Source organism: Salmo salar, chromosome 06 (assembly GCF_965601325.2).
Source record: "Salmo salar chromosome 06, fSalSal1, whole genome shotgun sequence".
NCBI classification, from domain to species: Eukaryota; Metazoa; Chordata; class Actinopteri; order Salmoniformes; family Salmonidae; genus Salmo; species Salmo salar.
The window spans coordinates 92386928-92397482 of NC_138296.1; the positions used below are offsets into that span (position 1 = coordinate 92386928).

The following is a 10555-nucleotide window of genomic DNA, read 5'->3' on the forward strand; positions in this document are numbered from 1 at the left end:
TTAAAAGGGTGAACTCTACCCACCCATTCTGGATTGAGCCAATTGTTTTTCAACAAGAGTCAACCGTTGACATATGGTGAACAACAGAGATGATTGTATGACAACAGAAACACCAAATTCAGTTCAACATTTTACAGAAAAACAGTCCGTTTAAAATTCATCAATCCGTTTCAGCTCAGACACACCGGTAGGATTGTCAAATGTTTGCCTGCCGATTAGTATTTAACACCTCCAATTATTGTCGGCAGTCAATCTCTTTTATGTTCACACAGAAAAGATTGTGAAGTCGTCAACCACTCAGCCTTGTTAAAATATTCCAAACCAGAAGCTTGCGTTTGTTGGCAATGCATGTCCGTGTGTGTTGCTTTATGTTCTGGTCAATGTTAGCCAGCTGTGCTGGTGTTGTAGAAAGACCTTGTTGATACTAGTCAGATGCCCACAGCTAGATAACTAGCTAGCAAGATGACAAAGAAACAATTTTATCCACTCTCCATAATTGCATACAGCCAAAATATACATTTTTTTAGCTACCTGGCTAAAGTTAGCTAAATGGTTACCATGATTCGCTAGCTAGCTAGCTGTTGTGCTAGCATTATGCTGCACTCACCACACCATTCGTTTCATATGAAGTGTGTGTGACTGCCTTGCTCAGTAGCTAACTAATAATCTAGTGTACATTATCAAACCTAACAAAAAATCCTTCTTCAAACACAAAACTCTTAGCTAGACATAAAATATAGAAAGACTTGATATAGAAAAAAAAGTTGTATTATGCAGCATTATTGTTTTAGGTACAACAATTCTGATGAAAATGGCATTCTTTTTTTCCTTTTTCTTGTCGCTTCCCCATATGGAGGTTCCTGCTCTCTGATTGGCTCAAAGTCAAGTTGTCAGCCAAAGTCAGGTTCATCCACACACAGCAAGTATGTCTTCTGTTCTAGCATGATAAGGAACGGCCTCCTACCGTGATAAGTACCAATCCGCACTCTGTCGACAGTCAGACAATGAATGCTAGACATTAAAAGAAAGTTGATTTGAACAACTAGAGAGCACATATGAGTTTATAAAATATTTCCCTCAACATTTTTATGGTAGTATTTTGGCTTGGCTACCTTGAAGCAAGGTAAGACATGCCTCATAATATGAAGAACAAAGGTCCAGGTTTCAAACAATTAAGGAACGAATAAAATATAGAGATGGTAATGATAGACCTAACTGTCTTCTGGTAGATGGAAAGGCTTTCCCTAAAACCTTCTCTATTAAATGTTGACCAGCTACAAAGCTACAAAGTAGCCTATACCTACCTGTCAGAATGATATCATGACTACTTGCATCAATCCAGTGGCCTTTTGTTCGGCAAACTCCATCTCATGTCTTCTACAGAAACACAGCTAACCCAACAACAGCGATAGGTGCCTGTACTATAGAAACACTGCTAACCCAACAACAGTGCTAGGTGCCTGTACTACAGAAACACTGCTAACCCAACAACAGTGCTAGCTGCCTGTACTACAGAAACACAACTAACCCAACAACAGTGCTAGGTGCCTGTTCTTCAGAAACACAGCTAACCCAACAACAGTGCTCGGTGCCTGTACTAAAGAAACACAGCTAACCCAACAACAGTGCTAGCTGCCTGTACTACAGAAACACAACTAACCCAACAACAGTGCTAGGTGCCTGTTCTTCAGAAACACAGCTAACCCAACAACAGTGCTCGGTGCCTGTACTACAGAAACACAGCTAACCCAACAACAGTGCTCGGTACCTGTACTAAAGAAACACAGCTAACCCAACAACAGTGCTAGGTGCCTGTACTAAAGAAACACAGCTAACCCAACAACAGTGCTAGCTGCCTGTACTACAGAAACACAGCTAACCCAACAACAGTACTCTGTGCCTGCTCACTTGAATTAATGGATAACTACACAAAATAACAAATCTAAATTTCATAGGATTTTCCCAGACCTTAAAGGTGGTCTCCTGATTTTCTTTTTACTTTTTTGTGTACATCCAATGTTATTGTTTTTATATTAACAAAGGTTGATTTTGAAAGCAAAAACACGAAAATAAAAAAAATGTCAATAGTAGGCCTACCAACAGCCTACTTGCACAGTATAGAATGCTCACCCACTCTACCCATTGTGAGTGAAAATGCGCTTTGGTGATACAATTTTACTTTTAAATACATTTTTACCAAGACAGATATGAGTCTTCATGTTCTAAATCGTTCAGTGGGGTGTTTCTTTAGCATATCATTATACACAAAAAGTCAGATTTCATCACCTTCTGTTGACAGAGCCACGCAGCTTTCTCTAATCATTTTTGTTTTGTTTTACACGTTGTGGTGATTGTCTTCAAAGTTGCTTCCGTGGGTCTCAAAAAGCAAAATGAACATGACAAGACCTGAATTAAATGTAAAAGGCCTTGAAAATAAAAAGCTTGTGGTACGCTCAGTGCTCCATTGACATTTCACAGAGATACGCTTGTTTTTGTGACAAATATTTTTAAAAGAACAGTAATTTTGCATTAATATGAAAAGCATATATTAAAATATTTACATGTCGTTAAATCGATATCCATCTTGCCTCTATACTGTTTTATGTCCTCTGGATTCTAGAAGAAAGATGACGAGTTCAACAGTAGCCTTAATTCTGACACGGCATCCAGTTTAGCTGACACGATGACATAGACAAGAGTTTCAGTAGTAGCGGTAATATTTAATTGTGGATATAAACATAGTTGTAATACATTTAATTGCTATTAATGATTAAGACACATGCGTCCTCTGAAACACGACCCCGCCAAGCCGCGCTACTTTCTTGACACCTGCCCTCTTAACCCGGAAGCCAGCTGCACCAATGTGTTGGATGAAACACAGTTAAACTGACGACTGAAGTCAGCCTGCAGGTGCCCGGCCAACCACAAGGAGTCGCTAGAGCGCAATGAGCCAAGTAAAGACATAGATCAATGTAATTGTCAACCAGTTTCACTGACTTCTGAACCAATATTTCCTTTTCTCTACCAAAGTTAGATCAACAACAGGATCTGGGAGTAACCATGGAGGAACATCCCCTATGACCACAGACGGGTCAACCTCCGACTCCCTCAAACCACTCACATCAGTAAGATTTCCAACAGTCCAACCAAAACCACTACCTTGTCTACTAGTATATTCCCAACATTCATCTAGAACAGTAGCAGTGGTATGCTAAACCTCACAGCCTTTCAACCCAATAAGCTACTGACAATTTTTTGTATATCCAAAGGCATCTCACCTGCCTCCACTAGTAGACACATACAGATGTTGATTTAAATGCACCAATACATATCCTTTGTCGTGACGTGACTTTCATTAATGTGATGACTGTTATTTATTTAATCCACTAACTATGTTTAATTGTTAACCCGTTTAAATTAACTAATTAGGAATTTGGGGCAAAACGGAAGAAGTTGTTTAACAAGTTACCATCTCCCAAATTAAATTCTTGAAGAAATTATTTTTCGACAACAATTATTGCTGCTTATTAATCATTGCCTCAAATCAGTCTCATTCTGAGCAGTCGTAACCTTCTTGGATCTGCAAGAACTCCAGCTTTACTGATTATTCAGTACTACACATTGATTTAATTATTTATTTTCTAACTAACTAAATAATGACACAGACTACACATACACACTTACATGAGACAAAAGTCCCTAGTGGACTGACAAGATATGACGTCTTATTACACAGAGATAGAGAAGGGGGTTGAGAAAACACAGAGAGAAAAAGGGAATTAATCGTGGATACATTCTATAACTATTCCCACAATAATCATATACCTTGCACATGAACCACCGCCCGTTTGGGGTAAGAAAATAACGACTGTATTTACGTGTTGAATGCTTTCGTTAGTCGTCTATCTCGGTCAGAACCAAGCCCTCTCGGAAGGTTGTTTCGGCGGGCTCTCACGTGGTTGAAAGGCTCTGATTGTCCACCAGAGGTCACAACGTCCTTCTTCTTAGTTGTCTGTGTTTGTAGTGGAGTGTTTTCACAGCAGATATTCAGACGCACCAATGATTATCTGAGATGGGATTTTATCCTTCCCACCTTGTGTCTTTAGTCTGAGTTTGAAGCACTTTACACACACAGCTGCAGGCTGGCAATGTTCAGGTCTAGTCTGGGCGTTATCTTCTTCACCTCGGGTTCAGGTTAAGTTGTAACCATTTTCAACATGAAGCTAACGCTCCACGCTTTTCTGGTCTGGTATGTTAATTCTTAGCGTGTCCTTTTAGGCACTCTGGCCAAAGGGGGTGTTCCGGCATGCTGACACGTACTCTGAACTCACTTGGGGCGTGGCTAGTCACTGTGCATAGTTCATATGAAGAACAATTATCTCATTAGGAACTACAATCTCATTCCTATTCTTAACAAAGAAAGAAATATAGATATATTGTTCCAGTGTTTACTTTTTGGACGTTATAGTTTTAGCGGCAAAGGTCTTCTGTAGACAAAGGAACATTCCTTTCCCAATACTGAAGAATTTTTGACAGAGTTTTAAGGTGTCAACCCCCCCCTCTTCTCTTATGTGGGTGAGATGGGTCTGGTCATCGTCAGCCATTTGCCAAGCTGATATGAGGCCTTGGATCCTCAGCCTGGAGAGGCATGACACCTTTAAGCTATTTACTGGATTCAGCTTCTGAAGCCAAGTCTTTGCCGCTTTTCCATAAACTATTTACCCGTAATCAATTGTCGTCCTGATTCGAACTCTATAAATATCTTTCAACGATTGTCTGTCAGCACCCCATTCATAACCAGAGGCCGAGCTCATAAGATTCAGCACCTTCTTACACTTTATTTCAACATTTATGACATGATCTTTCCATTTACAGTACCAGTCAAAAGTTTAGACGCACCGACTCATTCCAAGGTTTTTCTTTATTTATACAACGTTCTACCTTGTAGAATAATATTGAAGTCATCAAAATTATTAAATAACACATACGGAATAATTTAGTAACCAAAAAGGTTTCAAACAAATCAAAATATATTTGAGATTGTTCTAAGTAGCCACCCTTTGCCTTGGTTGGCATTCTCTCAACCAGCTTCATGAGGTAGTCACCTGGAATGCATTTCAATTAACAGGTGTGCCTTGTTAAAAGTCCATTTGTGGAATTTCTTTCCTTCTTATTACTGAGTTTGAGTCAATCATTTGTATTGTGACAAGGTAGGGGTGGCATACAGAAGATAGCCTCATTTGGTAAAAGACCAAGTCCATATTATGGCAAGAACAGCTCAAATAAGAACATGAAGGTCAGTCAATCCAGAAAATGTCAAGAACTTTCAAAGTTTCTTCAATTGCAGTCGCAAAACCATCTAGCGCTATGATGAAACTAGCGCTATGATGAAACTAGGTCTCATGAAGACGGCCACAGGAAAGGAAAACCCCAAAATACCTCTGCTGCAGAGGATAAGTTCATTAGAGATACCAGCCTCAGAAATTGCTTCCTGATTAAATGCTTCATAAAGTTCAAGTAACAGACACATCTCAGACTGCGTGAATCAGGCCTTCATAGTTGAATTTCTTTAAAAAAACTACTAAGGACACCAATAATAAGAAGAGACTTGCTTGGGCCAAGAAACACGAGCAATGGACATTAGACCGGTGGAAATCTGTCCTTTGGTTTGATGAGTCCACAGCATTCTGCAGCGATACGGCATCCCATCTGGTTTGCGCTTAGTGGGACTATCATTTGTTTTTCAACAGGACAATGACCCAAAATACACCTCCAGGCTGTGAAAGGGCTATTTGACCAAGGAGAATGATGGAGTGCTGCACTACCCGACCTCTACCCAATTGAGATGGTTTGGGATGAGTTGGACCGCAGAGTGAAGGAATAGCAGCCAACAAGTGCTCAGCATATGAGGGAACTCCTTCAAAACTGTTGGAAAAGCATTCCAGGTGAAGCTGGTTGAGAGAATGCCAAGAGTGTGCAAAGCTGTCATCAAGGCAAAGGGTGGCAACTTTCAAGAATCTCATATAAAATATATTTTGATTTGATTAACACTGTTTTGGTTACTACATGATTCCATATGTGTTATTTCATAGTGTTGATGTCTTCTATTATTCTACAATGTAGAAAACAGTAAAAATAAAGAAAAACGCTTCAATGAGTAGGTTTGACCAAACTTTTGACTGGTACTGTACACTGAAAAAATATAAACACATATAAACACATTTAGAAGGTTGTAATCTATGGATTTCATAGGACTGGGCAGGGGCACAGCCGTGGGTGGGCCTGGCCCACTTGAGAGCCAAGCCCAGCCAATCAGTGACTTTTCAATGAGTTTTCCCCACAAAAGGGCTTTATTACAGACAGAAATACCCCTTCGTTTCATCAGCTGTCCGGATGGCTGGTCTCAGACGATCCCACAGGTAAAGAAGCCGGTTGTGGATGTCCTTGGTTGGCGTGGTTACACGTGGTCTATGATTGTGAGGCCGGTTGGACGTGCTGTTCTCTAAATCGAAGTTGGAGGCGGCTTATGGTAAAAAACTGAACATTAAATCCTCTGGCAACAGATCTTTTATTTTAGCTCATGAAACATGGGACCAACACTTTACAAGTTGCGTTTATTTTTGTTCACTACAGTTTACTCATGTCTCCCTATGAAAGTGTAGAAGTAGTACTGCAACCTGTCCAGTAGATGGCAAGGTGTAGGCCTGTTCATAGCACTCAAACTGGATTCTGTGACATGTGGATCAGATTGATGCCATCAGATTATTTTCTGAAAAAAATGTTTATAAACTCAGATCGATCTGATCATGGATAAATGATCACAGAATCCAAATCATTCAGACCCCCCCACCACCAAAAAAAAGTTTCAAAGCAGCGCCAGAGGACATGTACCTCTACCACAAATGTGGTGCTTTAATCAAACATTTTATTAGAGTCCACACTTGCAGCTTTAGATTTAATTCCTCTATGAACAAATTGTCAGTAACTAAACGTCCCTTTTTCAGGATCCTGTCTTTCAAAGATGAATTGTAAAAATCCAAATAACTTCACAGATCTTCATTGTAAAGGGTTTAAACATTGTTTCCCATGCTTGTTCAATGAACCATAAACAATTAATGAACATGCACCTGTCGAACGGTCGTTAAGACACTAACAGCTTACTGACGGTAGGCAATTAAGGTCACAGTTATGAAAACTTAAAACACAAAAGAGGCCTTTCTACTGACTCTGAAAAACACAAAAAGAAAGATGCCCAGGGTCCCAGCTCATCTGCATGAACGTGCCTTAGGTATGCTGCAAGGAGGCATGAGGACTGCAGATGTGGCCAGGGCAATAAATTGCAATGTTCGTACTGTGAGACGCCTAAGACAGCGCTACGGGGAGACAGGATGGACAGCTGATCGTCCTCGCAGTGGCAGACCACGTGTGACAACACCTGCACAGGATCGGGACATGGGAACATCACACCTGCGGGACAGGTACAGGAAGGCAACAACTGCTCGAGTTGCACCAGGTACGCACAATTTCTCCATCAGTGCTCAGCCTGTCCACAATCCACAATAGGCTGAGAGAGGCTGGACTGAAGGCAGGTCCTCACCGATGTCGCCTATGGGCACAAACTCACCGTCGCTGGACAAGACAGGACTGGCAAAAAGTGCTCTTCACTGACGAGTCGCGGTTTTGTCTCACCAGGGGTGATGGTCGGATTCGCGTTTGAGCGTTACACCGAGGCCTGTACTCTGGAGCGGGATCGATTTGGAGGTGGAGGGTCCGTCGTGGTCTGGGGCGGTGTGTCACAGCATCATCGGACGGAGCTTGTTGTCATTGCAGGCAATCTCAACGCTGTGCGTTACAGGGAGGACATCCTCCTCCCTCATGTGGTACCCTTCCTGCAGACTCATCCTGACATGACCCTCCAGCATGACAATGCCACCAGCCATACTGCTCGTTCTGTGCGTGATTTCCTGCAAGACAGGAATGTCAGTGTTCTGCCATTGCCAGCGAAGAGCCCGGACCTCAATCCCATTGAGCACGTCTAGGACCTGTTGGATCGGAGGGTGAGGGCTAGGGCCATTCCCCCCAGAAATGTCCGGGAACTTGCAGGTGCCTTGGTGGAAGAGTGGGGTAACATCTCACAAGAAAGAACTGGCAAATCTGGTGCAGTTCTTAATGCATCTGGTGTCCACAACACATTATTCCATTTGTTAGTCACATCTGTGGAACTTGTTCAGTTTGTCTCAGTTGTTGAATCTTATGTTCATACAAATCTTTGTATGTTAAGTTTGCTGAAAATTAACACCTGACAGTGAGAATTCCCCCCCCAGTATAGTTGCTTGAAAATCCTAAAATATCAGAACGCTAAGTGTTTTTTGAAATTGTTTGAAGACTTGATAACAAAAAAGCTAAAGTAGTTAGTCACCAGCCAGGCTTAAGAAACAATTCATATTTACATCTCTAGATAAGCTCTCACTTTGTACAAAATTAAGTGCACCTTTTAAAATCTAAAGTTTCTGCCAGGGAGTTCTGCAAGTGCAACCTCATTGTGGTCAGGTAGAAATGGATTGTGCAGAAGACCACATTGAGAGTTGACATATTTTTTACAGCTGAAAGCGATGAACGCATATACACGATTGCATCCATGTGTCTGGCCAGACCAACATTGTAGAACAGGCAAAATGAGTCAAGTTGATTTAATGTTTCTGAATAAGGCCAAGGAGAAACTTTAGCGTCCCTGGGACAGGTTAGTGACAGGCAATGGGACGATGAGGTAAACTGCACTCGCATTCTTTAGGCACCTATGGTAACAGGCAGATTACAGTAAATCAAACACCCTTCACAAAGGGACAGGTAAAGTATGAACATATGAGGGAGCTCTGACAATTTAGAGAACTTGAGCATTTGAACTACCAGAAACAAAGGTAAACATACCTGTTTACACAAGTGTTGTGATCCACATTCCCTTTTACTCCAGACCCACAGTCTGTTCCCAAACAGCAAGCACATGGCAGGCAGAAGAGAATATTATATTTTAAGGACAAGGTATATTGAAAGTCAAATTGTTTATTGAGCATATCATGGAAGAGTAGCAGGAACACCAGGCTAAATCAAAAGCATAACCGTAGAACCTAAAAGTGTGTCAGCAATATTGGCAAGTCAGAAGTCAATTTTAGTCGTATGGTTATAAAAACCATTTATACCATTGTAGCGTCCACCCCTGTAAACAATTTGCATGACGCTGGACAAGTGAAGGAGATCCTCATTTCAAACAAGAGCATTAGTTGGCACATTTCTCCACCTCAGTTACCTTTTCTTCTAAAGGGAGGCACAGTAACAGGGGAACGACGATTAAGGAGTTGGGCAAACCAAAATATGATCTCCCTAGTTGAGTGGTCGGGCCGTCTGTTCAAGGCTTGACGCTTCTGCTGAGGCGCCGGGGCCGGACGCTATTGCTGAGGCGCCGGGGCCGGACGCTTCTGCTGAGGCGCCGGGGCCGGACGCATCTGCTGAGGCGCCGGGGCCGGACGCGTCTGCTGAGGCGCCGGGGCCAGACTTCACACTTGACGGGGCATTGTGGCCAGTAGCTTCTGCTGACGTGGCATTGGGGCCAGTAACTGCTGACGTGGCATTGGGGCCAGTAACTTCTGCTGACGTGGCATTGGGGCCAGTAACTTCTGCTGACGTGGCATTGGGGCCAGTAACTTCTGCTGACGTGGCATTGGGGCCAGTAACTTCTGCTGACGTGGCATTGTGGCCAGAAGCTTTAGCATTTGGACTAGGCACCACACTTGCTTGGGCATAGGATCCAGTTGGTTCAGGTCCAGTGTAGGCAGGATGCCCATAAGAATTACCTAGAAAACAAAATAAACATTGTGGTAAAATGCCAGCCTTAAGCTATCGGAACTAGACTGATTTGAACTGAAGTAGTGTAAACCAAAACAAGTTATCCCTCCAATTAGCAGGCAGCAAATCCAAGAAACACTACAAAACATTCAGACAGTTAAACACAAGTAACCAGTGAAAACTTTAAGACAAGGTAAACCAACCAGATGACTACATTGAAAAACTAACCTCAACGAGAGTCCAAAAGTCACAGCCATTTTAGTGATCAAAACCACAACGGTATTAAGAACAAATGCTAGAGAGACACCTTGACCGAATATCCCTGTTGCTATGTCAAACAGCTGTTTTGGTTGCACCTCATAAAGGAATCCCAGACCCTTCTATCCTGGATGGCTAATTATGTACAGCTGTTAGCCAATGAACTTCATTTCAATTGGTTCAATTTCCCAATTGGATTAGGTGCTCTGGATTTCATTCAGCTGGTGTACACTGGTGTGCTGGAGGGTGGAGTTTGCATATCATGGACCAATCCGACGGTTTTAAAGAGTGAACTCTACCCACCCATTCCGGATTGAGCAAATTGTTTTTCAACAGGAGTCATCCGTTGACGTATGGTGAACAACAGAGATGATTGGACGACAAAAGAAAACCACCAAATTCAGCTCAACATTTTACAGAAAACAGACAATTGAAGAATGCATGTTCAATTTCATAC

At 42.0% G+C, this 10555-nt stretch overlaps 1 long non-coding RNA gene across 1 annotated transcript; it reads right to left on the reverse strand.

Moving 5' to 3' along the window:
- Nucleotides 1-9044: 9044 nt before the first annotated feature.
- Nucleotides 9045-10318, reverse strand: LOC106598342 (uncharacterized). The gene is made up of 2 exons (XR_006767982.2): nt 10069-10318; nt 9045-9848 (listed from the first exon to the last, which is right to left on the reverse strand). It is a non-coding gene; the product is annotated as an uncharacterized LOC106598342 (long non-coding RNA).
- Between the last annotated feature and the right edge of the window lie 237 nt (nt 10319-10555).